This window comes from Maylandia zebra, linkage group LG2 (genome assembly GCF_041146795.1).
Source record: "Maylandia zebra isolate NMK-2024a linkage group LG2, Mzebra_GT3a, whole genome shotgun sequence".
Classification (NCBI taxonomy): Eukaryota; Metazoa; Chordata; class Actinopteri; order Cichliformes; family Cichlidae; genus Maylandia; species Maylandia zebra.
In genome coordinates, this window is record NC_135168.1 from 13,656,580 (window position 1) to 13,683,772 (window position 27,193).

General features: G+C 42.0%; 2 long non-coding RNA genes across 2 annotated transcripts; both read left to right on the forward strand.

Moving 5' to 3' along the window:
• Positions 1-7,521: 7,521 nt before the first annotated feature.
• On the forward strand, positions 7,522-8,976 carry LOC143420846 (uncharacterized). The gene is made up of 2 exons (XR_013100581.1): positions 7,522-8,450; positions 8,776-8,976. It is a non-coding gene; the product is annotated as an uncharacterized LOC143420846 (long non-coding RNA).
• A 12,808-nt stretch (positions 8,977-21,784) lies between these two features.
• Positions 21,785-23,108, forward strand: LOC143413599 (uncharacterized). Its single transcript, XR_013094206.1, has 3 exons — positions 21,785-21,844; positions 22,846-22,966; positions 23,051-23,108. It is a non-coding gene; the product is annotated as an uncharacterized LOC143413599 (long non-coding RNA).
• Positions 23,109-27,193: the final 4,085 nt, after the last annotated feature.

The window sequence follows — 27,193 nt, forward strand, 5'->3', positions numbered from 1 at the left end:
CTGCAGACACTGACATTGACTCTGAGCCATTCCCCTTTGATTTACCGGACATTGACTCTTCTTCTGGTGTGGGCGCTGTTCCAGAGAGTGTTTCACCCAGATCTGTCCAGCACCCAGCTGCTGGTGGACATTACAATCTCAGGCCCAGACGTTGCCCCAGAGTTACGTCTGGCTGGAGCAACAAAAGATGGACTAATGATTTTCACACAACCAGGCTTGATCTGAAGTGAAATGTTTTGGTTAAACCTGTTTGATGCTGTCTTGTTGCATTGCTACTTTGAGTCATGATATGTAGATGTTTCTGTTTGCTCTACTTAATCCAGTTTTATGGCTCTTTCGTGCGTTAAGGTTCATTCTTGGCATTTACTTAGAAGAAAAAAAAGAACAAAAGAAAAAAGTGAAAAAAACTAAGAAAACTGATTTTCCACTGTACATATTCGTCTTATTTTTACCAATTTCATTTTTAAATGGTCTTTTGCCCTGTGTGTGTGCACCAATCTTAACTGTAACCTCTATGTATAGGGTACTGTTAGGTGTGGTGTGTGCTTTTTCAGCTGTGTACGGCTGAGGACAGCCTTTTTCTCACCAGGGGGGGACTATGTAACAGTTGCTATTGTAATGCAGTGTATCACCACATGGCGGCGCCTCCTGTCTCACGACTGGTGTCACCCCCTTTTTGTTCTTCTTCGCACTCCTCCTGTAATGGATGCTCCCGTGTGTACGCGGACTAGTGTGCTCTTTAGTAATGTGTGGTAGAGGTAGCACTTTTATTTTTGATATTGTAAATAAATGAGTACTTTTTGGAAAGTCAGAAGCTGTTTCTCATTCGCTATCCACCTGCACACCTCTGCGGCTGGCTTCATCTCCACTGCACGTTACAATATGTTGATTTTTTTCGCCTACTCATATCATCATTTTTTTACTCCTGGTTCTGTATGTTCATGTTCTGTTCTTTTGTAAACTTCATCTGTTTGTATGTTGTATACTCATTGTGTTTCAATAAAGTTCGATTTAAAAAAAGGTACGTTCTAAACGAAGCTTCAGACGTCACTGATCACGTGACTCTGGCCAAACGAATCAAGCCTCGACACGGTGCTTCTGAAGCAGCGCGTTGATCTTTCTGACACACGCACCGGAGCGTCAGCTTCAAGCGGACCATCACTACCTCTCACATCTAAAGGTGTCAAGGTAACTGAACTGAGTTCAGTCAATCTGGAGTTTTTCCAAGTTTTCTGTTGCTCTCTGTGAGAGAAGAGCGTTAAAGGCGGGGCTCTCCAGAGTCCAGCAAAACAGGAAACCACAGCTGGGTGTGTGTAAGTGTGCAAACCAATAGAATGCATCGTGGTGGGGGGGCATCACGGGCAAGAAAAAAATAAAATAATCGGTCGTACCCATGCTTCCCCGACGTCATGCCAGCGCATATTGGGAAATTCGTAGGCACCGATCGGTTTTCTATCAGCCATTTGCTGGGAGTAAGGACGCCCTCCGTTTGCGAGGTGCGCCTGCTGCTGGCGGCACAGGGAGGAGAGGGCGGGGCAGCGGGGAGTCTCTGGCTGGCTGGAGCGGCATCTAATAACCAACTCGCAAAACAAAATAAAAACAACAAACAGATATTATGATACAGACTTATAATCTGCACCCATGTTTTTTCTAAATTCTATAAAGTGAGCGCGAGAGCCCTCGGTGCGCCTGCGCGCTGCTGAAGTCAAAGTAAACTTTATTGTCATCTCCGCTACAGACAGTCCAGCATATAGAGAGACGAGATGACGAGGCTGCAGTTACAGCGGTGCAAGTAAACAAACAATAAATATAAGAAGAGTAAGAAAATAAATCTACACTTTAGGACTCGGGGTAAAGGATCAATAACAATTTAAATTTATAATTTACAGTTTGATGATTTAAAGTCTCACACAACCCGTCAAAAGGGGCGGGGCCGGCTGCTTCCAAGTAGAGCACATTTCATTTATAATGATGTAAATCAAAGCCCATCATGGATTCACGATCTGAATCCTGGGTTGTGTGAAATCCCAGAAATCAACCTTAGACAAAGTGAATCTGTGAACTAAGGTGTAGGTCTGTTAGGTTAATTGTGCTGATCCTCGGGTTGGGGGATTTGTGTTTGTACTGGAGCGCAAAATTCAAACCAATGGAAGATGGACAACAAAAGTTCAAAGCCATCAGGTGCTCAGGTTAGAAAAAAGAGAAAAGATGCAGGTAAGCAGACGTGTGATTGGATAATGGCAGCTCATCCTGAACCAATCAGACTAAACTCCAAACAATACATTATGTTACAGATTTTAATATTAATTAGTCATTGTTACTTGTTGATTTGTCCTTTTCTCATTGTGTGACGAATTATGACGACTGTTTGGTAGCTGTTATTGTCTCTCTCTCTCTCTTCATGTGTGTTTCTCTGGTGAAACAATAGTTTTGTGTTAATGTTAGGGCTGCACGATTTTGCATAAAATGAGAATCACGATTTTTTTGGCTTAGAATTGAGATCATGATTCTCTCATAACAATAAATAAACATAAAACAACAAATGTCTCACGTTTTGTTGTTGCAGCAAAATGTTGTCCTGCTTGAAATTCCGTCTCCACCGTTGCTCGACGCTGCGTGTACAGAGCAGGTAGTGCAACAATAGAAAAATAGTTGCGGGACGGCACTGTGTAGCGTTTGTCTAGGGTGTTGATCGTTTTCCTAAATCCCTCGTTTTGCACAGTGTTGATGGAGCCATATCTTTGGTCAGGTGATAAGTGATAGCCTCCGTGATGTCTTTGTGCCTGCGGGAGTTCGACGTGTATAGGGAAGCGCTGTATAAGGTTCCCGTTATTGATGTTTGGGTGGTTGACCGAGACGGATTTTCTCCTGTCACTTAATCGTCATCCCTGACGTGCTCTCCGTTGTTTTTTCCCTGCTAATTTTAGCATCACACGGCACAGCTTCTGTATCACGTGGTATAAGGCTCCGCCCTTGTCATTTGTTGAGCAGGAAGAGTGAGCGCTTGTTTTCATGCAGAGTACGTCCCGGATCAAAATGTGAAGTTTTACAAATCACCACTTCTTTAGTGAATATCATTTCAGTCTCAGACAACCTCGTTTCTCTTACAGAGGTTGAATGCACCTTCTGCGGATGGCGGTACCACACAGTGTGCGTGGACTTCCCCTGCACAGAAGGCAACTACAAATGCTGTGAATGCTAAATAAACAGAAACAAATGATCCCTGTTGTCTTTGCTTGATGATTGGTTTGAGTCTTGACAATCCACATTGCTGGCGTTGCATCTTTCAATGCCAGCAATGGCAGGTATCAGTGCTCAAACCTGTTGTGTTTGTTTCCAACAAGTTGCCCACCTCGGGAAACAAAAATGTGTTCTTTTACTTGTCAGATGAACATATGAGACACTTTGACTCTTCAGTGCAGTGTGGAGCCTAACAAAGATCTGTTTTGTGTCCCAGCTGATCAGCAGGAGGAGGAGAGTCTGACGGAGCAGCAGAGGAACATTTTCAGCTACTTGGACTCAGCTCAGCCACTACAGAGGAAACAATGAGCTCAACACAGAAGGTGACAGACAGAGCAGGACCATATGACCAAAGATATTTATCACCATATACATCTGAACATTTGCCATAACGATGTAGCTGACGATAGAATTGACACCAGACAAAATACTTTACAGCTGCACAACTTTATTAAAAACCCATCAATGTATTTTCACTGAAACAAGCAGCTGTTGTTTATGTGCATTAAAGTTATATAAAAATGTAACAGTGCAAATGCAAATTCCTCGCTGACAGTTTAACCAAAAGGCGTTTCCAGTGGAAACTGGCCGACACATCCTGAGCATAACCATGTATAATATCCACTAAACTTCAGAAGAGGTTATACAGTCGTGGCCAAAAGGTTTGAGAATTGCATAAATATTGGAACCTGGAGAAGTTGCTGCTTAAGTTTTTATAATAGCATTTTGCCTGCACTCCAGAATGTTATGAGGAGTGATCAGATGAACTGCATCGTCCTTCTTTGCCATGAAAACGAACTTAATCCCCAAAAAGCCTTACCACTGCATTTCATTGCTGTCATCAAAGGACCTGCTGAGACCATTTCAGTGATCGTCTTCTTAACTCAGGTGAGAATGTTGGCGAGCACGAGGCTGGAGATCATCATGGCTGTATCCCGATTCAGGTTCTGCAGCTTTAAAGTCCTCAAGGGCCGCGTACTCAAAGACCGCTAAGGCCGAAGTGCGAGGCTCGTAGGCTCGTGAAATGGGACGTCTAGCCTCCGTCGCGCTGCCCAGGTTGCCTAGCAACCATGATACTAACAGCTGGAAACGTTTCATACAGCTTTGTTTGACAGAAATGAAGGAGAACATATTTAGTTCATTTGTTTCTACATGAGCTCTGTGTGATTTGATGAGTATCTGAGGCTGAGACCACAGGACTGTGAAACATGATTGTTGGGCTTCATTTCTGTGCTGCTGGCTCTTCCTCCTCCTCTTCCTCACACACTGCTGAGTTTGTCCTGGTGGATCATCAGGGGTGCAAAGCCTCACAGATGATGTGCAGCAGTGGCTCCCTCAGTCTGTCCTCACTCTGGACACTTGCAGTCGTCACACATGGAAATCAAATGTGTGATAAGCTGCAGGATTCAAACACAAGTGTAACTTATAAACACATGTTCATACTTTTATTCCACAATCAGAGAGAAAGAAACAGAGAGAGAGTGCAGGACAGACAGACAGGTGACAGTCTCAGGTGTACACACTGCTACACAACAGCACCAGAGAAGCAGGATTTAGTGTTTGTGTTATTACGAGTGTAAACAAGAAGAGTTCCAGATGGTGCAGTGGACACATGTGTGACTGCTGTGATTAAAGCATCTTTCTTTCAGCTTAACGAGTGAACCGTCAGCTCGTTCAAACACACGTTAAAGTGCGTTTGGCTCGACACCACCGAACAGAGGCAGCAATATAACACAGCTCACATTAACAGTGCAGTGAATCCTGCTTGTGCCGTGATATTCAGGACTGCAAACCGAGCAGCATCACTGACTTTCAGCTTGTTGTGTTTGTGGATATATGACTGACTTTAATTATCCACAAAATCATCACATTCTCTGTCAGATTAAGGTCGACTATTGAACGGCGTATATTTTAAAGGCTTTAAAACCAAGTTAACGCTGAAAGTACAAACATCACTAATGTCACATAACTCTGCCGACAAGGCATAGCTATGGCTATGAAATGCTCTTTGTGTATCACTTCTTCATTATGAAAGATGTCATTAATGCGCTAGTAATGTCTCATCTGGAGTATTGTTCAATCATTTGGTCAGCAGCTAATAAGACAGATCTTAACAGACTTCAGTTAGTCCAGAATAAGGCGTCCAGATTAGTGTGAAGATGTTCATACTATACTAATATTGATCAAATGCATAATAACCTTTCTTGGCTTCCTGTACAGGCTAAAATATTCTATGGCTTACTTGTAGTTCTAAAGAAAGCAATTCTGTTAAACACACCACATTTATTCTGCTCAGCTGCAGTATCCAGATGAAATACATCATCATATTACACAGTTTTCAACAAGCTGCAATTTAGTAAATGCTCGAGTTAAAAGTAACGTTTTGTAAAACTGTTACATTTAGAGCAACTTTTAAGTGGAATAAGTTGCCTTAAAAAATTAGAGAATTATTCAAAACTTCAATGAACACTTAAAAGCCGATTTACAGAGCTTTTAGTTGTTGTAAATATTGTAAGACATGATTTGTTTTTGAAATTTGTGTAATGTGCCTCAATGTTATTGATATTCATCATCAACATTATGAACTTTATTTATAAAGCACTTTAAAACAACCACAGCTGACACAAAGTGCTGTACATTGGAACTGTAAAATAAAATTACATGAGATATAAATAAAACACAAATAAAAGAAGAGTGAAATCATTAATTAAATAACTACTTCAATTAAAAAAGAAACTAAGTCTCACTGAGGTTAAAAGCCAAGGAATAAAAGTGGGTTTTAAGACGTGATTTAAAAGTGGACAGTGAAGGGGCCTCTCTAACGTGCATGGGCAAATCATTCCATAACTTTGGAGCCACAATAGAGAAGGCCCCGCCCCCTCTGAGCTTCCTCCTGGATCTCGGTACCTCCAGGAGCAGCTGGTCAGCTGACCTGAGAGACCGACAGGGTGTGTGGAGATGAAGAAGCTCAGAGAGGTAAGGCGGGGCAAGACTGTGAAGGCATTTAAAAACAAACATAAGAATTTTAAAATGAACTCTAAAAGACACAGGCAGCCAGTGCAGAGAGGCCAGCACGGGGGTTATATGCTCTCTTTTTTGAGTTCCTGTTAGGAGTCGTGCAGCCGCATTTTGAACCAGCTGCAGACGTGAGAGCAACGACTCACTGACCCCCACATAAAGTGAGTTACAGTCCAGGCGGGAAGAAATAAAAGCATGGATCACTGCTTCAAGGTGCTGCCTCGAAAGAAAAGATTTTACTCTTGCCAGTCGCCTTAAATGATAAAAACCGGACTTCACCACTGCTCTGATTTGGTTGTCCAATTTAAAATCACTGTCCAACTTAAAACCAAGGTCAGTAACCACAGATTTAAAATAGACTTCCAGGGATCCTAAAACAACAGGGGAGGACTCACAGGGACCACTGGGTCCAAACACCAACAGCTCTGTTTTCTTTTCATTAAAATTTAAAAAGTTTAGAGCCAACCAAGCTTTAATGTCATCTAGACAAGTCAAGAGAGGTTTTATGGAGATGCCATCCATGTGTTTTAGTGTCAAATAAAGTTGGCAGTCATCGGCATAACAATGAAATGAGATCCCATGCCTTCTAAGGATAGAACCCAGAGGCAATAGATACAGTGAAAAGAGCAGTGGCCCTAAAATTGAGCCCTGTGGGACGCCGCATGACAGAGGAGCAGAAGACGATTCGTAACCGAGAAGGCTGACAGAGAAATATTATTATTATTATTATTATTGATTGCTTATATTTGAACAATTGTGAAACCTCACTGTGGATGTAAGAGTGAAATTATGTGGATATCTTGAATCCACTTTATTGTGTAATATTTTATGTGAGTATTTGACGGAAGACGAGCAACATCTGTTGTGGAAGCTAACGGGGTTCCTTTAGAATAAACAAACATAGGATTTATTATCACTGAATAATTATGTATAAATCTATACAAATTATAGAAATATGTAATAGGAAACAACAAAATAATCTAAATTATAAAATAATGTGTGTGTGTGTGTGTGTGTGTGTGTGTGTGTGTGTGTGTGTGTGCATGAGTTTAGTGTTTGAACAGTCATGAATTATCTCTAACAGCAGGTTGGATGTAATGTGTTAGAACTACCAGCAGGTGGGGATAAGAGACCTTTAAGGTGTTTGGTGCCACGCTCCACCTTCAGGTTTAAAACTAGTGTTAATGGAGTTTGAAGGTTGAGTTTGTTCCACGACTGCATTTCACTCACTGCCTCTGTTTGTATCTCTGTCACTGCAGGACCAACATGGAGCCAGAAGTCAGCGCTCTCAGGAGGCCGACAAACCTCACAGAAGAAAGGGAGAGAAAAAACACACCTGTGACGAGTGTGGGAAGGGTTTTACTGTGAGGGCTTCACTAAAACGGCATCAGGTCATCCACACTGGAGAGAGACCGTTCAGCTGTGACTTGTGTGGGAAGGGTTTTACTGTGAGGGCTTCACTAAAACAGCATCAGGTCATCCACACTGGAGAGAGACCGTTCAGCTGTGACTTGTGTGGAAAGTCTTTTTCCTTCAAGGGTTACCTAAAACAACACCAACTCATCCACAGTGGAGTTAAAGCGTACAGCTGTGATCAGTGTGGCAGAGCTTTTACTCAAAGTAGCCACTTACAGAGGCATCTAGTTACCCACTCTGGAATTAAGCCATACAGCTGTGACTTGTGTGGGAAGGGTTTTACTCTGAAAGCTTCACTAAAACGGCATCAGGTCATCCACACTGGAGAGAGACCGTTGAGCTGTGACTTGTGTGGAAAGTCTTTTTCCTTGAAGGGTTCCCTAAAAACACACCAACTCATCCACAGTGGAGTTAAAGCGTACAGCTGTGATCAGTGTGGCAGAGCTTTTACTCACAGTAGCCACTTACAGAAGCATCTAGTTACCCACTCTGGAATTAAGGCATACAGCTGTGACATCTGTGGAAAAACTTTCAGCCAGAGAGGGTACCGAAATACACACCTACGCATTCACACCAGACATGATGTGTACTGCTGTGAACAGTGTGGCAAAGAGTTTACAACAGACGCACAGTTACAACGACACATGTTTACCCACACTGAGGAGAAACCTTATCAATGTGACCTGTGTGAGAAGACTTTTAAATCTCCACATCACCTGAGAGAACACCAACAGATCCACACCAGAAAGAGACTCTACAAGTGCAGCTACTGTGAGGTATGTATTTATATTGTTATCTTGTCATTTTAGCCTGACTGTTTGGAACAAGTCTGCTCATTAAACTGTGTTAGCATGATAGCAATTCTACTGCATGGAAAAGCAGCTCTGAGTGATTATTCAGATTTTCCTTTCAGTTATGATTTTAGTATTACTGTAGTATTATGGTGGTAGTATTGTAGTTATTGCAGCCCAGTAAACTGAGTGTGTTAACTGAAACAGTCAAATGTAGTTGGACGTCTGCAGAGATGCTCTTTATTTCAGGCGACGTTCAGGATACGAATGTTGAAGGACTGACTTACACTGTCTTTGTGTCTTTGTTTAGAAGCAGAGCGACACAGATGGATCCAGTTCTCAACCCTGTCATCACTGTGGTGGTGGGAAAGACTTTCATTGTGACCTCTGTGGAAAAACTTTCAGTCGGCAAAAGACCCTAAAAGTACATCAACGTAGACACACTGGAGACAAACTGAAATACTGCAAAGAATGTGGGAGAAGCTTCACCACATCAAGTGATTTAAAACAACATGAACTGATTCACAGTGGGGTTAAAAAGCACCTCTGTGATCAGTGTGGGTCATCCTTCACCACTGCAGATCAGCTTAAAACACACAAACGAGTCCACACAGGAGAGAAACCACACAAGTGCAGACACTGTGACAGAAGCTTCTCACATTCAAGTACTTGTAACAGGCATGAACGTGCACACATGGAAGGAAACTACAGCTGTGACCAGTGTGACAAGAGCTTCAGGAATCTCAGTTCATACTCTGCACACAAACGATCCCACGTTACTAATAAACTGTTTCACTGTTACCAATGTGCCCAAACATTCACCTCATTGTCTGCTCTGTGCAAACATCAGCGCCATCACTCAGGGCTGAAATCACTCCCATCACTGGATCACAGTGAATCTGAAGACACAGAAAGATCCTCTGGTTTCTGTGTCGGACTCAAAAAGCTTGAGATCAGGCTCCACAGAGTTCAGATAGAATCATTTAAACTTGTGTTGAACTGAACTGGTTGCTGGGCTGAACTTCTACATAATACAGATCTACATGGGATCTTCTTTTCTGTTGTTTTACTGAGTCAGTTTTGTCCTTTTTTCTCTGTCCTGGTTTTGCTCGTCTGTAAATGATTGAAACTCAGTCAAATAGTTCATTGTTCTCCAGCAAAACGTTTTGGAAACTCATGTTTAACCTTTAAAACTCTGACATGTTTTAGCACACAAGGCTTCATCGGGGAGTTCACTCATGATTGGACCATGAGAACAAAGGTTTTTAGTTCTTTCAAAGAGAGTCTTGGAGATGTTTGATGTTTCTGTTTTTCTGAAACCACCTGAAAGAAAAACTATTTTTCTTGCTTTATGTAGTGTGGAAGTTTTTAATGTTTCTTCATCTGTGATGTTCTTGAATGTGTTCACGTGAAGATGGTACAAATAAACTGTCCTTTCAGCTTTAGCTCCTAATTTATTCATTATTTATGGATGTAGCACAGCAGCCGTCTCTTGATTAACACATGGAGGGCTCGGGATCTGATGGTGTCGTCTCCCTAATTTGCCCACTCAGTAAATCTCACTCATGGCCAAGAAATTGAAATAAACCTTGTTTCCCTGCTGGATAGTGATCCACTGTAACTCTGCTCCTCCTTCCTGTTTAGGATTTCTGTGGCTGAAGTAAAATTCCCTCCATCCATCACTTATCCCAGCTAACCCAAAGTGAAATAAAGTTTTGCTCGTCTTAAAAAAGCATTACAATAATGGGCATTACCAATGCAAACTGAATGATACAGAAGATGAAAGAAGAGACTTTGATCAGTTAATAAAGCTCATGATCTGGATTCATTGTGGCTGCTACACAGATACTTCTGGGTCACTTCTCTCAGTTAGGAACCTTCCTCACCAAACTGACTGTTGGACCACACCCCTGGTTTCATGAGAAATTGTTTCAGCCATGATTTCTCTTCCTGTATTTCAGAGTAAAGACTGAAGTGACAAATGGAAGCATGTTTAAAAAACACAATGTGAGAGAGACGTTGAGGTCCTTAGAAGTTACCCTGGGTTTTTCTGTCACCCTGCTAGATGTTACACACCTTGTTATTGGACTGATTTCTACTGCTGGACTACTCCTGCGGAGAGTAACAATACTCTTACTAATTAGCTCCCTTTCACACCTTTGGGGATATTTATTTCTGTGTTTGCAGCGCTGTGAGCCAGAACAGCGAGAGAAAAATCTGCAACAGCGACGAGCCGAATGCTTACGTGAATCGCAGCAGCTGCACATGTGCTACGCTGAATTAGAGGATATCTTTGCTCTGGATTTCTATTTCTACTTTTTCATTTCTATATGATTCTTCTTGCATCTAAACAAAGATGATTCAATTTGCTAAATGTTGATGGCTCTTCGTGCTCAGGTGTAAATGAGACGTAATATTTGCTCTTGGTTTGGTTCTCCTGTACAGAACCTTGCAGTACAACAGAAACCTAAAAACATTATTTGTAGTTGTTATTCTTAGTTGTTCTGCTGCCTAAATACCACAGGGTCTGATTATGAAGTTATTGAGCTGCACATACTTTACGACCTGCTTAAGTTCGAGGTCACAGCGTCTGTAGAGCAGCTGGAACATAATGGAGTCTACAAGGTTAAAGTTTTCTCTTCAGTTATTGTTCTTTCTGCTGCTTGGTTTGATGGATCTGAGAGCTTTTGTTTTTATTATTGTTATTATAATTATCATTAATATTTTACTCTCTAGAAGCTTTAAAATAGTGTTTGTGTTTGAAAAAATTGATTTAAGAATTGAACAGAAACATCTGTCCTTCTGAAAATGGCCCAAAGGCACGGAGACAAAGTCAAAGGATGCAACCTGTAACTTTCTCTTCCTTCATGTCAGGACCATCATCCATGATTTATATAAAATGCATATAGCAACAGTAGCACTTTAGTTTGGACTTTATGATTTCTGTAACTGGAAAATATTATTTTGTTTAAAGACAGAAGTGACCGCATAGTTGCAACATCAAAGGGAAATATTAATTAATTAGCATCAAGTATATTTGTTGCTTAAGCGTTTGCACTATAACTTAAGTAGGATTACAACTTTTAAGGAAGGAAAGATTTCAGATATTTAGTTCACTGCTTCAGTTATTTTATATGAAATTAAAACATTTACGTTGGTCAAATATGATGCTCTAAATCAAATAAAAGTTTGAAAATAAATGATGTTTTTTTAAATGCTGCAACAAATGTTCACAAAAAGTAACTATAATTAAAACCAGTTAAACAAAATCAAATGTTTGAATCATGCTTAACCAAATGCCAGGCTGCAGAGCTGAACCTAAAGTATACGTAGAAAGATTTCAACATGTGAGCAGTTTTTAATGTTTTTATCACATATAAATGTCACAGCAGTGGGTCCTGGCCCAATGCTTTGTGTTTTTGCTTTTCTTTGACTCTTGTTTTTCTTGGTTTTTGTTCTTCTTATTTATCAGGCTCTCAGTAATCTTAGTTGTCCCTCCCTCAGTGTTCATTTCAGCCTGTGTTTAGTTTCTGTTCCCATGTCCCACGTTTCATCGTTTCATGTCGAGTCAGCCCTGTCTCTCTGTTTCCTGTGTCTCCCCAGTCAGCCCCACCTCCCTCGGGCACTCATGTGTGATACAGAGTAATAAACTTAAATACTTATTTTCCACCCTGATTTACGAATAAATTCTTTACAAATCCTACCATGTGAATTCATGGATTTTTTTTTCACATTCTGTCTCTCACAGTTGAAGTGTACCTCTGGTGCAAATTACTGACCTCTGTCATCATTTTAAGTGGGGGAACTTGCACAATCGGTGGCTGACTAAATACTTTTTTGCCCCACTGTACAGCTGATTATGATGCATGTTTTACTATTGCTATGTTCACATCATCTGCTTGGCTTAATTACTGAAAGCCTGGAGATCCTCTGACGTGTGCATGGCTGATGTGAAGTATGATTAGTCCTACATCACATCAACAGCAGAGGCAATGAAAGCTTTGTTGTTAACAGGTTGTAGGTAAAGTCAAATGTCTACTTCTACACTTGTGTTGGGTAAAGTTCTTCTCACTGCAGCAGATTTATATCTGTGCTTTCACAGGGCGTGATGTGGAGCTCAGCGCTGAGGTGCAGGTCTCCTTGGAGACGGCATCCTGGCTGAAATATTATCATGCTTCCAAAACATTTCAGCTTTTATTTTGAAAGAAACAAGACATGAAAACGAATCCCCTTCTTCCTCTTTGTCTTTGTTCTTCAGAGGAGTGTCACCTGGACAAACTCAGGGCTGTTCTAGAGCCTTTCTTATTATTTGACTCCATAGAAATAAAACTGAATGGAATCAAACAAAAACTCCCAAACAGCTAAAACACTTTGCTTTATTCTCTTTTTTAACAAATACGTTGAAGTCCATCCATAACAACACAGCTGAGATCTCCTTTGTAATCAAGTGTTTCCATCCTTTGTACAGATCTGCATACAAAACAATCATTTACGTCCCACAGAAGTCTAGTTACACGTAACTATACAAGAACTGGTGAATGACAGAAACATGAGACACATGATCACAGGTGATAACAAAAAGAGAAAGAATTCATGTGTTAGTGATGTTTTTCAGCCCTGATGGCTCATGTTGGAGAAACAAGCTGAGGTACGTGGAAAGTTCACACACACAAGTGGGCGTGAGCGCACACACAGAGAGAAACACAACTGAAGCATCTGTTTGCTGTTTCTGCTTTCATCATCTCTGCTGCTGTGTCAGGCTGGGGTCTCTCAGTGACGTGGTTGAGGTGAAGTATGACGAGTATCCCTGATTCAGTCCATCGAGACAAAGGGCAAAGAAAGCTGTTGTTAACAAACTCTATGGTGATGTGGCATTTAGCTCTGACTCTACGCTCTGCTGAATCCTTTGAACCTGCTGATCAGTAAAGCTCTACGTGCTGCAGCAGATTGACCTCATCTGTGTTCACAGGTGTGGACCTCAGCGCTGAGGTGCAGGAGACTTTCATTCAGTTCTCCCTGCAAACAGCATCCAGCCTGGAAATACTGTCATCTTTCCCACAAATGGTGCTCTTATCTCAGAGAAGAAGTCTGATGTAAATAACTGCAATCAACAGTGATGTTCTGCACAGATCACTTTTCCATTTTGCTCTCTAGATGAGTCCCAGCTGCCTGACCTTGTGTCCAGGTGATCGTCTCACTGAGGAGCTTTTGTTCTGAAAATCTCACGTCCATCACCTGTTTCCTTTTTACTATCTCTGCTCTTTCTTTATTCACAATGCTCATAATATCACACAATTATATTCATCACCTGCATGTTTTTATCCAGCTGCTGTTAGAACCAAACAAATAAAAAGGATGAAAAGCCTGAAATCCTTTGATTTATTACATTTGAAACAAATATGAGAGCATCCCTAACAGCACAGCTGAGACCTTTGTTTTAATCAAGCCTTTGTATCGACACACTTGTAAAGATTCATATACAAAACATAATAGAATAAATCAATATAAAATACACATAATCACAAAAATGCAGCCATGTTGTGAGTTTGCATCTAAAACATGCATGTTTCCCTTTGTACAGGCAGATTTACAGCAGACAAAGCAACACGCTGATCGACTTTGACCGCTGCAAAAACAAAATACCCACCAAGTCTGAAGTCGATCAGAGGAACTGTTGACAGACTGACAGACAAACAGATGCTTGATTCATTAGTGCGATTAAATGTTCTTCTTTAGCAGCATCACTTCATGTGTTTGTGTTCCAGGAATAAAGGTCTGTTTAAACTGGACGTCTCCTCAGCATCACTCGTGCTGTCGTGGTTTCAAAGCTGTGCAGAAAGAATCTGAGGGATGATACAGAGGTGACCAAAGTTACAAACATCCAGCTGTGCTGCAAATGTTTGCAGAGCTCCAAACTCTTTGGCTTTCTGCAGAGCAAGTATGGAAGAAGCACCTGAGCTAACTTCAGTTTAGACGATATGAGGAAAAATGCTGCTTCCCAAAGTTTCCTACAAGTATCCAGTTTATATTTAGAGAAGCGAAGGCTCTTTATCCTGACAACTACTCCCTGGTGGATCCCTGTCCTGTGACAGCAGCAAAGACTGTGTATCAGTATCATCAAAGCCACTTCAATAACCAGTGTTTAAAGCTCTCTAGCAGATGGACTTCAGTGGCAGCAGCCTCTGTCTGCTGTGTACAGAAGGTTCTCTGATGAAGCACACAGCAGATGCTGCACTACAACAGCAGCAGCAGCTCAGCTTCAGTTTGCTTCGACGCCCTTTTTGACCTGTGAAACAGCAGAAAATGAAACATTTCAACACCCGTTTGTTAGCGTGAGCTATTCTGCTGTTTTTCATCATTTCACAGGTGAAATAAAATCACATTTACTTCCTGTAGGAGTGATCGTGTCCAGCCTGACTGAGACCATGTGCTCCATCCTGCACAGGTAATAAACCTCTGACATGAAGGGCTGTCAAGTAGTTTTAGACAAATGGGGGTAAAAGAGACGTTAAAAGCTTAAAGAGAAACTACATTTTCTAAGAACTGTCTGACGTTCACCTCTCACACAGTGGATACGATTCTGCCGCTGCAGGAATAATCTTTGTGCTTATGAAACTGTTCATGTGTTTGCAGAAAATGTCACATGTTCAAAGCCATCCCAGCACCTGGGGTTTGTATAAGTGCAGCTGCTGGTGGGGAGATAGTCTCACTCTTCTATATAAAGAGTCAGCAGGCAGCAGATCTTCATCTGTGATCTCCTCCATCATCACGTCTTCACTCTTCAGCAGCTATGGCTTCACTTCGTGCCCTTCTGGGAGTGGTGCTGTGCTCCTCATGGTTTCTGCTTCTGCCTCAGGCCGACTTTGATTTACAGAGTCATCCATAATATTTTTTATTTTTTATTTTACTGCCCATCTATTTTCATACAAATGTCTCCGTCTTATGGAAAAGGGGTGGAGCTTATCCAACGAGGACAGGCAGGGCCCCCCCAGACAGTTTAGCAGTCTATACAGGAGGCTGACCTTTGCAACATGTACTTCTATAATGACTTCACCATTTAGGTTATTTGGTTATGTTTCACCCTGGATTTTGTGTGATAATATTTATTTTGTCCACTGATTTAAAAACAACAAACTATATGAATATAAAACAGAGTGAACAACAAAACATCAGCTTTGGAAACTTTGATGTAAAATTCTGCAGTTGTTTTCTCAGATATAGCATAAATCAAACTAACATACATCAGTGTATTATTAATGTGCACACACACACACACACACACACACACACACACACACACACACACACACACACACACACGTGTTACAATAAACAGCTCTTATGCTTCTGTATGATTCTCAGTGCTTTCCATTTGCGTGTCCACAGGTTGCTGTAAGTGGTGCTTGACTGCAGTTTGCTCTCATTTCAAGTGGTTTGCTGTCACAAAGCCAACAGGAAGTCCGGCCATGGTTGAGCCAACTGAAGATGGGTTGAAGGTGGCGTCCTCGTTTCCTCTGTGAGTGCGAGAGGACAGACAAAGCAAACACCGTTTGGACAGCATTAAAATATTTACACTGATGATTAATGTTGTGTCTTTGCACCTGTAGCGATACATGTTGGAAAATGGAGACTTTAGCCACCAAGACTGACGTGCCTGGAAACTTCCCTGTGAGTACGCCCACAAAGACAGGAAACAGTTTAGCCACCGCGGTTAATCCTCCATCATCATCATCCAGTATTTTTCACATCTTTTCTTCTGCTGTTTCCCTTGTTGTCAGTGACTGAAATGCGTGTGGTCGACGGGAAGCCTGACGAGTACGGCCTGAATCATTCCATCAACACCGGACGGAGTGAAACCTTTGTTGAAAACAGATTATATGGTAACGTTGCATTTAGCTTCAGTAAACTGTGAAGTTACAGCAGCAGGTTTACATCACGTGGCTTCACAGGAAGTAGTCTGGACCTCAGCGCTGAGGTTCAAGCAGCTCTGCTTGCAGACGGCATCCTTCCTGAAAATGTTCTTCATCTTCCTCAAACCAGAACTTTTACATTGGTGCTGAAGTTCTATATAAAAACAGCCTGAAATACAAAGTGATGTTGTGCACTGATTACCTCACACTTTCCATGTTTCCTTCTACAGAGGAGTGTCCGCCTGAGTGTTTTGTCTGATCTGTTGTTGATCGTCTCATTGACACTGCATGCAGATCTGACACCAGGGCTGGACTGGGACAAAAAATGGTCCCGGGCATTTTGACTGGAGACCGGCCCCCCAGGTATTAAAGGAAAAACCATAAAGCCTTTGAATGAAAACAAACGCTGTTGTCACAGTGATGGACGCTGTCTTGTTGGTATACATGCATCAGTCTAATAAACTTAAACCTGCACCATCCTCCCTGTCCTGGTATTCTAAACAGGAAGTAGACTGTTGGTTGAGTTAACCTCCTGAACATCTACAACACACGGTGGAAACCTGACATTAAGACAGAGACTAGAGGTGAGACATGATCATTGCTGATTACTGATGACAGATTTAGATATATTTTCATAAACCTTTCATTTGCCACATCAATAAACAGCACGGCAGGGCAAAATATGTTTTCTAACATGGCAACCTTTAAAAAGTGAAAGGAGACAGAAAGACAGGTGAGAAAGAATCAAACGGACTTTTTGATGCATTTTACACACAGTACTGGTGCAGAATCTAGAAAATGTGGGAAACACTGGCATCATATGCAGTACTTACTTCTGAAGAAATTATGATGGGACCCTAAAAAATGACTATGTACAATAATGGATTTCTATACATTTTACATCAGATGAAAACGTTTGTTGTAAGATTCAGATAATTATTTATTAAAAGTTAGACATTTTAAATGAGAACAAGAAAGAAAAGTATTTCTTTGTGCCCCCCTCTCCCTGTTAATGCCCTACCTGCCCCCCTGGCAACACTTTGCTAGACCCGCCCCTGCACAGTTACCAGCTGTCAGCTACACAAAAAGGATCCTGGTGTTATTTGTCTCTCAGAAACAGTTCATAACTTCAACTCATTTTGGTTTTGTCATGTTTTGTTCTTTACATTGTCTTTCTTCTATATAATTGTTAAACATTTAATAAATATGTCTACAAAAAGATTTTAAAAATCAGACATTTCACACAGACACCCAAATGATTTCTGACTGATGAAGGGGGCTGAAGGTGCCCTGCTCTTGCCCAGCTTCTGCTGCTCTCTCCCTGCTCACTGTCAGCAGCTGGCAGCCTCGGTCCTGCCTGAGACTCTTCATCTATCAGTGCCAAAGAATATGGGAAATAGCAACGCACAACATGCACATTACAAAACAAGCACATGAATCAGCATTACATTCATTAGTGAAGTGCTGACGTTCGTTCCTAAACTTTGGGCCTTAATTAACATCACTGTGAACTAATGTTTGCTTTGCTTCTTAACCAGTGAAGCAGCGAGGGGCTTTCTGAGGTTCCTGCTCGTAAATGCCCAAAATGAGTCGAGTATTTCTCTGCAACTACAAACTCTGTTTTCATCAGAGGTGTAAATATTACAGCACTGTGTCAGAGTCACTGAGGCTGGAACACAGAAAAAGGAAGTAGATGTATTTATTTTTAGACTTTATTGCCTGGAACCACTTTAAAAATACGCTTTGGGTCACAATTAACTGCAGAAAACCAGGAATCCACATATGAACATTATCTGTGCAGAGATTTATGCTTCTGAAGGTAAACAGTGAAAACTTGCAGCACTAAATGCACAGATAGCCAGGCGCTTCACATTTTGGGACCATCTGCCAGTTTTCATTTCTTAGGTATTGAAGAGCAGAAATGATTGAATTTTATTTACATGCTTAAAAATGTTTGCTTTTGAATATTATTTGAAGAATTACCCACACACTCAGGCACTGTGGGCCTGTTTCCCTTTGCACAACCGAGTGTTGGAAACGGGCCTTTTCTCTTTAAACTCTGAGGGGCTGTAACTTTGGCTTCTATTGGCAGATTTGCATGATTGACCCTCTTTTTAAAATAGTTTTAGCCAAGAGAATCAAGCTAACATCACTGTTTTTACGTCAGCTCACGTCACACGAGCTGTTTCAAGAAAAGTCCTCCTGTCACACAGCAATGCCTACATGAATCACACCACTCTGCTTAAATAATAATAATAATGTTTAGTGAAGCAGGTGAAGCAAAGGGCTGCTTTTAATAGGCTGGGAGACCCAGGTGTGCTGCTTTAGCTGCTGAGCCTCTCATGCTAGCCTCCATCTATAAGCTGGGATCACAGGAGCACTGCAGTCCTGACTAGATCAAGGATTGTTATTCATGCAGGAGACAAAAGTTTACATTCACAGAGTCATAGGATTGAGCCTGGTTTGAAAAGCAGCTGTTTAATGCAGCTGCTTAGAGTTCACACACAGTAGAAGAATCAGACTTGAGTCACATTTCAAACACTGGAAAAATACTCAGCAAGTAACAATGAAAACAGCACAGACTCAGTATATCCTGTTCAGTCCTGTGTTTGATATGAATGTGCTGTTCAGAGAGGATCTCGTGTCCTCTTTTACAAAGCCTTTGTTTCATGATGTTTGTGTATAAATGAATGTAGGTGTGTTTCTAAGTGTGAAGGAGCCCTGGGAGAAAAGACTGAAGCTTGTGCCAAAGAACAAACAGGAAAGAAAGATCAGCATTAATGAAGACGAGCACAGAAGGAGCCCAAGCACGTGTTGCTTTTTCAGATTTCTCTAAAAGTGTGTGTTCATTTGTTCCATCCTTCACAACAAACAACAGCTGACAGACACACATGCACTCTGTGTCACTTCACAGGGGCTGATGAAAGTGGACACAGTAAAGGGAGAGCTGGACCTGCTCTACACATCCTGCACTCTGTTAACAGACTTTATTCTGCAGCATCAACAGATAAAAATATATGAAGATATAGAAACGTTTAACATTGTTACTGTTCACATTAGTGAAGCTGTTACTTTGCTGCCAGGTGGGAAAAGAAGCCTAAAGCTGAGTCTGATTAAACATCTGCTGCACCAGAGAGTTTCATGGCCCTGCTTTATCCTGTGCTTGCTGACCACCTCGTCCTGAAACCTCTTCATCATCCTCACAGTTGTGTGAAGAAAGAGGGAAGCAGGTGGAAACCATCTGTGCTGCTGTGTTCACTTGTGTGTGTGCGTCTATGGTCATATCTAATGTGTACCTACAGACAAACACAAACACCTGGCATTGCACAAGAGTCTCTATGGAGCAACCTGCAGATGTCAGAGATGTGATTAGAGGGTAAAGTGGACTAGTGAGAGCATCTATGTTGTTGTTGTCTGCTGGGGGACAGCATCAGCTCCAGAGATGCATCAGGATCAGCAAACTAATCTGCAAGGCTGCAAGTGTCACTGAAGGAGTTTGAGTCAGTGAGGGACTCAAACTCACACAGCTGGTCAAGAAGGCTCAGCAGCTGCTGTATTTCCTGAGGAGGCTGAGGAAATTTGGTATGTTGGCCAAGATCCTCAGCAGGTTCTACAGCTGCACTGTGGAGAGCAGCCTGACCAGCTGCATCACTGCATGGTACGGCAGCACTACTGCAAACCGCAAACGCCTGCAGAGAGTGATAACAACTGTGGAGAAGATCATCAGGACCCCGCTGCCCTCTCTGCAGAGCAGCTACCATCACAGAGTCCAGAGGAGAGACACACCTCTGCCCTCGAGACGAAGGTTCAGAAGTGTGAAATGTAGAACATCCAGACTCAACAACTCCATCTTCCCCACTGCTATCAGACTCCTGAACAGCTGACCGACCTCAAACTGCAGTTTGCACATCAGGTCACTTTGCACACTAAGTTCATTTTGCACATTAAACTCCATGTACATCCATGTACATCGACATCTGCAGACCACACGTGTCTTCAGTTACTTATTTGTACTTATTTGCAGTTATTTATCTTTTTATTTTATTTTTTTAAGTTATTTTTTATCCTTATTTTATCTTTTTATTTATTCTTATCTTGTTCTTTTAACCATTATCTAACTTGGCATTGTGCACGGTGTGTTTAGATTCAGTTTAAATTCAGGGACACGGAGCCCCTGTTGATCCTCTACCTAATCACACGAGCCACGGTGTGAGAACGGGTGTGGGTCACAATCAGCCAAGGTTTTGGGTGAACCCATTGTGAGATCTAGCCCCACCCCATCATGTGATTTCCTGTGATCAAATGTCCCAGGATGTAAGTGGGCGTTAAGACGTCCATGTCCCTCTTCAAGCAACTTAAAGAAGTCCAGACGCTTTTCTTTCCAAGCTCCTTCAACAACATCATTCATAGAACAACTTCCAGCTTCTTTTGCTCGGCTACAGTTTGGATGGATTTGCAGATGCAACAAGACTAAAATGGTTAGGGTCAGGAGGTCAAAGGTCAGAGCTCCTGTGGGTCTGAGGGCGGCCTCACGCTGGAGAAGGATGAAGGAGTCTGACCTGAGCCAGTGTTTGACATGAACACATCAGCACTGCTGTCAGTGAGCCTAACGACAGCCGTTAGCATCATTTCAGTGTTTCAGTCATAAAAACACTTCCTGTCACTGTGGTGGTTACAGTGACATCATGCAGTTTGTGCTTTGACCTCCAGAGGGCGACAAATCAGCACAGACAGAGAGCTCCATTCAAACTTTGCTGCCATCAGGAATAATTCTTCAAATATAATCATCAGTGTTTGAGCAGTTATGATATCAGGGACAATCTAGACATGTGTGACAATACTGAACATGTCACATGACACACCTCAAACATCATGTGATCCACTCTCAGTCTGCACTTTCATTCATGACTTCAACAGGTTGAAATGAGCTTTGAAGAAACATTCAGTGAAATAAATCTTTCATGGATTCATGTGAGCAGCAGATGAACTTTGTACCAACAACATCTTCAATAACAGAGTCTGAATGAAGCTCAGGTGTTGATGCTGCTCACTGATTGGACGCTTGCTTTCAGCTCTGCTCTCAGTCTTTACTGCACAGGTGAAGGTAGAAAGTGTGACTGGATCTATAGACTGGAAACAGAGAAACATGCTGAACATTTGAAGCTTTGCAGCAGAAATGTTCATGTTACAAATACAGCAGAGCTGATCTGGGATCAGTGTGTTCACACCTGCAGCTACAACAAGGTTTCATGTCTCCACACGTCAGCATGTGAACTTTACTCTGACTCAGTCTGAGCAGTCAGACGGCATATTTTTAAAGTTAACACATCAGCACACACAGAGCTGAGCCCCTCCCACCTGTGCTGAGTTTCAGGTGGAGCCCCGCCTCCTTCCAGGAAGCAGCTCACCTGTGTGTCCGTGTTTAGTGTCCAGGTGTGGAGTGGAGCTTGTTGTTGGTGTGAAGAAACTGTAAGTTTGCTTTGTTTCCTCCTTTAACAGTTTGTCTTTAGGAACTTTACTGTTTGTTCAGCTCGTGTTTGATTTCTTCACACAACAAACTGTGTGTGTTTGTATTTCCGGTCTCTCCATTAAAGTCAGTGTGTAATGTTTCCTGGCTAACATCAGCTGTGTGCAGCTTAGTTCAGCACAAATCTGCCGCTCCATAGTTCACGGTAACGGACTCACAGCTGGACCAACGAGGCCGAGTGTGTCCGCCACTCTGAGCTACGTTCGTGTTTGTGTACTTGTAGTTTGTACTTTGAGTTCACTCAGAGCCCACAGAGGACGCAGCGTACGTGATGACGTCACAGCCCTTTACCTCCTTTACTGTCACTGTGATTAATATTTACACACGAGACACCTGCAGAGCTCTGACGCTGAGCTAGCACACAGCATGCTAACACTAAGCTAACGCTAAGCTAACGCTAAGCTAACACTAAGCTAAAGCTAAGCTAACACTAAGCTAAAGCTAAGAGTTCTTACAGACACGAGTTAAAAAGCTGCTTTTAGTGTGTGATCAGAGTCCAGGACTGAGAGCAGCAGCAGAGCTGATGGATGATGAATTACTGGATGGAAGAAGCTTCTCATTAGCAGTGAATCAGTGTGTGTGCAGTTCTCTGCAAACTCAGCAGCAAGAATTAGTGTGAAGCTTTAACTCTGCTGATCCTCTTTGAATCCTGGATCAGCTGAAACGTTTAAACTGTTGTTCACACGTGTTGGACTGACTGAAGCTTCCAGTCACAGTGAATCAGTGTGTGTCAGTGAATGCATCGTGTGTGCTTCAGGCTCCATCTAGTGGACTGATAGCAGAGCAGCTGATGGCAGCTTCCTCTGCCTCACACTGCTGTCTGACTGCATCCAGCTGACACTGAGATGAAGCAGGAAAGAAGCAGCTGATATTTGGACAGCACACATGATGAAAGGAGGATTTCAGCTGATGTGCACATGAATGATTTGTGTTTCCTCTGCAGGTAGAAAGTGTGTGTGAGCTGAATTGAGCAGCATGGATCAGTGTGAGGACAGAGAGGAGGGAGCCCCTCCCTCTAAAAGCACTCTGTGTGGGGAACATGAGAGCCAGACCAAAGCTCAGAGGTGAGATGACCATCTCTAACTGTCCATGACTCTTCTCCATGTCACAGCTCAGCACTCACATCACTGCTCCATCATTATTCACAGGAACCAGCCTGGACCTCCACCCAGCTCTGTGTCCTTACAGAGTGACGGGTCTAAAGATCACCCCATTTATTTTAAAGTCCAGCCTGTGTCTGCTGCAGAGAGGTGAGCTGTTAGCAACATGAACTCTTTGATTAAACTGCTCGATGTTGTTGGATATAAACTACAAACACGTCGTTCCCTCAGTCCCATTTAAACTGTCTTTTAAAACAAGCCTTTGGTTTCTAAACAACTGAAAACCCACTTCAGCAAACAGGAAGTGATCAGAGCGTCCGTCCACTTCCTGTCAGGCCCTGCAAACATTTCATATTGAAGAAAAGTAGTTGACATCTCACATTTTTACTCCACCACATTCAACCATTTTGACATTTTACAGCATGAAACTCTTGTCACATGACTCCTGTTATGTTATAGAGTCATGTGACCACCAGGGAGGGATTTGTATGGATGAAACACATTCAAATCAATCTGATTCATCAATGGAAACATTTTTGGTGTAAATGCAGCAACACTGAAAACGCTGAAGATAAAAACACAACAGATGAAATATGAACAAATCGAGGCTTTGAATACACGTGTGTGTGTTTGAGACACAGAGATAAATGTTCACTCTGGTGCCTCCAACTGTTTTACGCCCTTTCAACACCTTCGTGGTCAAAAGTGTACACGCACAAAATCTACAATAAAACCCTCACGCAGCAATAGGACAATGAAGTCAATGCAGAATAAACACAAAGAATGTTAAACGCTTCAATTCAAAGAGACTTTGAATAGTTTTCAGTCTTTAACTCAGCTTCTCTGCTGTAAATACAACTTTGTAACAAACATATATACTAAAAGCTAAGTGTGCACTAATATATAATAATATATAATCTATGTTACTGCTGTTAATGAAAATGTTTAATCAGACTCATCACAGGGTTACTGTGGATTAATTTGGATTAATCACCATTAAACATCATTTTTAATGTAAACGAATCAAAGTTCATTTCATGAGCAAACAGACTCGAGAGAAAAGGGCAAATTTACACACTTAACATGTTTATTGAACATGTAAACATTGATTAACCTCCTGAATGAGCCGACCCCCCCAGGGACAGTCCTGCATGCTAATGATGGGCTCTGCTCTGTACCTGCAGGATTCTGTCAGCCACAAACTCCTCAGCTGATCCTGAATCTGAGCCCATCTGTCAAACAATCATTTTCTTCACAGGTCTGTGGAGGTGGCACTGATCCTGCAGCAGTCTAACACTCTCTGTCACTCTTCTTCAAGTCTTTGACACGAGGAACCAAAACTATGTTATTAACAACACTAACAGGTCTGCAGTTTGTCCACTTGGCAGTTGTGTCATCAGTGCTTTGCATCGTTGTGATATTTTAAGCTGGAAGTGCTTCGGTGAAAAGAAAATTCCTTCTGTCACGATGTGCAGAGTCCTTCATGTTGGTCGGCTGGTCCGCCTTGTTATTTTTTTAATGCTCAAACTTTCCATCGAGAGGTCAGTGTGTGTTTATCATCTTCCATATTGAGCTGATTGGTTCAGCTGCCGTCACTAACAGATGTGCTGCACATCTGCACGTGTGCAAAGGTAACTCTACTTGGACAAACTGCCCGAAGTGCGTTGATAGAAACATTTCAGGGATTTTGAGTCGTTCTGCATCCAGATGTGTCGTGTTAAAGGTTTTTATCATGTTAATCATGATAACAGATGAACCCCTAACCCTACATGTTAATTTTGACAGCACTGCTAAATCCTTTTTAATGTTCTTCTGTCAGATCATTGATTAGACTCGACTCCAAATACGAGACTCAGAAAACTCAAATGAAAACTCAAATCAAAGCAATGAGAAAAGGACTTCTTGTGTTAGAATGAAAACATATGGAAGTGGTCAGGTTTCAAACACTCGATGAATCTACTGCACAGTTACATTCAGGGACATGTGGCCTCCTGAGAGCATTAGTTGATGGTTCATCACAGTTTACTCAAAGTTTCCTCTGAGCTTCTGCAGCATCATCACTTCCATCACTGATGAAAGAAAGTTCATAGAAAACAGAAAATATATCTTCAGAATCTGAGAGTCTAAAACTTGACAGACTTGATTCAGATGAAGTTATTTGAGCAGAAACTCCTGGATCTTTATCCTGTGTTGATCTAATCCTTCATGGTTCCTCCACAGAGTGGACCAGCAGAGCTCAGAGGTTCCCAGTGGTCAGTCTGCCCAGCAGCATCAAACACAGCTGGACTCCATATTTATGGTCTGTACATGTACAACAACTACTTTATTATTAATAATAATGCATTTATTTATAGGTCCCTTTCAGAACACCAAGGACTCTGTGGACTAAATGACCAAAAGAAACAAACTTTGAAATCAGACGGTGCAAATGTGATCACAGGGAAACGTTTTAAACATCGAGGCTTTAAACAAAAACCAAAGTGAAACAGTTTGTAGTCGAGATCAGTGGGAATGAAGCTGAATAACTGTTTCTTCAATAACTTTGAGCTCTTAAAAAAAGAAAAACCAGCTGAAAGTCTGGCTGCTCTTAAGAAAAGTACAGAGAAATTATGGGTCGCTCAACACTTGTGCACAATATAAGAGTTTAAATAAATCTGAAGAATAACTCAAAGTCCTACAATCATACTGATAAAGTCATCTACAGCTAACTATCCAAGTGGATTTGTTTAAGACAGCTCCATCTGCTGGTGGCCCTCTGCAGGTGCATGAAAGGGGCGTGTTTATAGTGAAAGTAGTAGAGAAAGTAAACCCCACGGGAAGGAGGAGGACTCTCAGCAGCTTCCAGCTCATATTCAGACATTTGACTTCTCACTGAAAGCAGCAAGTTTGAGTGTCTGTACCTTAGTTAGAAGAGATAACATGTCAGTAGTAATTAGAGTTGATTGAGCAATGCTGTTCTTGTAATGTAGTTTATGATTTTTATGGACAAGTCCAGTTTTTCTGTAGAGCCTCTCAAGTTGGTGACAGCAGCAGTGGAAGCTCACGTGTGAACCAGAGCAGCAAATCAGGTCCAAATGTGTTGTTCACAGTGAGTGGGATCATCATTGGCTGCTATGTTAACCTCCTGCAGCAGGATGTCTTTGGTCAGAGAATGGATAGATCACTAAGTCATTGTTGAGTTTAGGGAGACAGTAGACAGTTGGAGGTTCAGCCAGTTGACACACAGTAGATAAAATAACTGAAGGCAGGAGCAGACACCTGTATGACTTTCCACCTCTCACATAGATTATTGTCCCTGGGCAGCGCCACAGGGCTGGTAGATGTAAACAAAGCTGGAGGAGAGGATTTATTCATCTGAGAAAAGTCACAGAGTTGTGTCTTGATGCTCAATCATCCAGGTACGTAAATCCCAAAAAGCTTGATTCTGTTCATCTGGATGTTTTCAGTGGGAGAAACGTTTCATCATCATCAGGTGACTTCTTCAGTCTCAGCTGACTGCAGGTTTCAATCTTATAAACAGGACATTTGTATGACTGAAACCAGCCCACTGAAGGAACAATGGGCTGGGAGGTCAGTTCATTGATCATTGGTACGCATATTGTCAGGACCATTGATCAATGGTTGTTGATCAATGGTCATGAGTCCAGTTCACAGAGAGCTGGGGAATGGCTGCAATCACAGCATGTAAGATGGTGACAAATGTACCCTTAGGCCCCTCCTCCATTCAGAGATGGTCTTTCCTTTTCACATAAATGGCCTCCTTGACTCCGCCCTCAAACCAGCGTTCACATTTCCTCAGGACCTTCTTGATGTGAAGTTCTTCTGCTTCGCTGGCTGCTGTGTCTGTGGGGATGGTGTTTGTTCTGTGTTGTAGTGTCCTGATGACGCCCAGTTTGTGCTCCAGTGGATGATGAGAGTCAAACCTTAAATACTGATCTGTATGTGTAAACAGAGTGAACCTTTAAGACCAGTTGTCTGTACGATCAACTCAGTCACCAGAAACATCTCCAAGTTTCTGGCTTTGATCATCAACCTGTTGGTAGTTCAGCTCTGAACACCAGTGAAATGTTTCTCCCACTGAAATCGCTGCATTCATATGAACAGCATCAACGTTTTGGGATCATGGAGTTGTGGACAAAGTCTCAGTTAATCAGATAAAGTCAAACCTATAATTGGTGAAGAGGTCGTGGA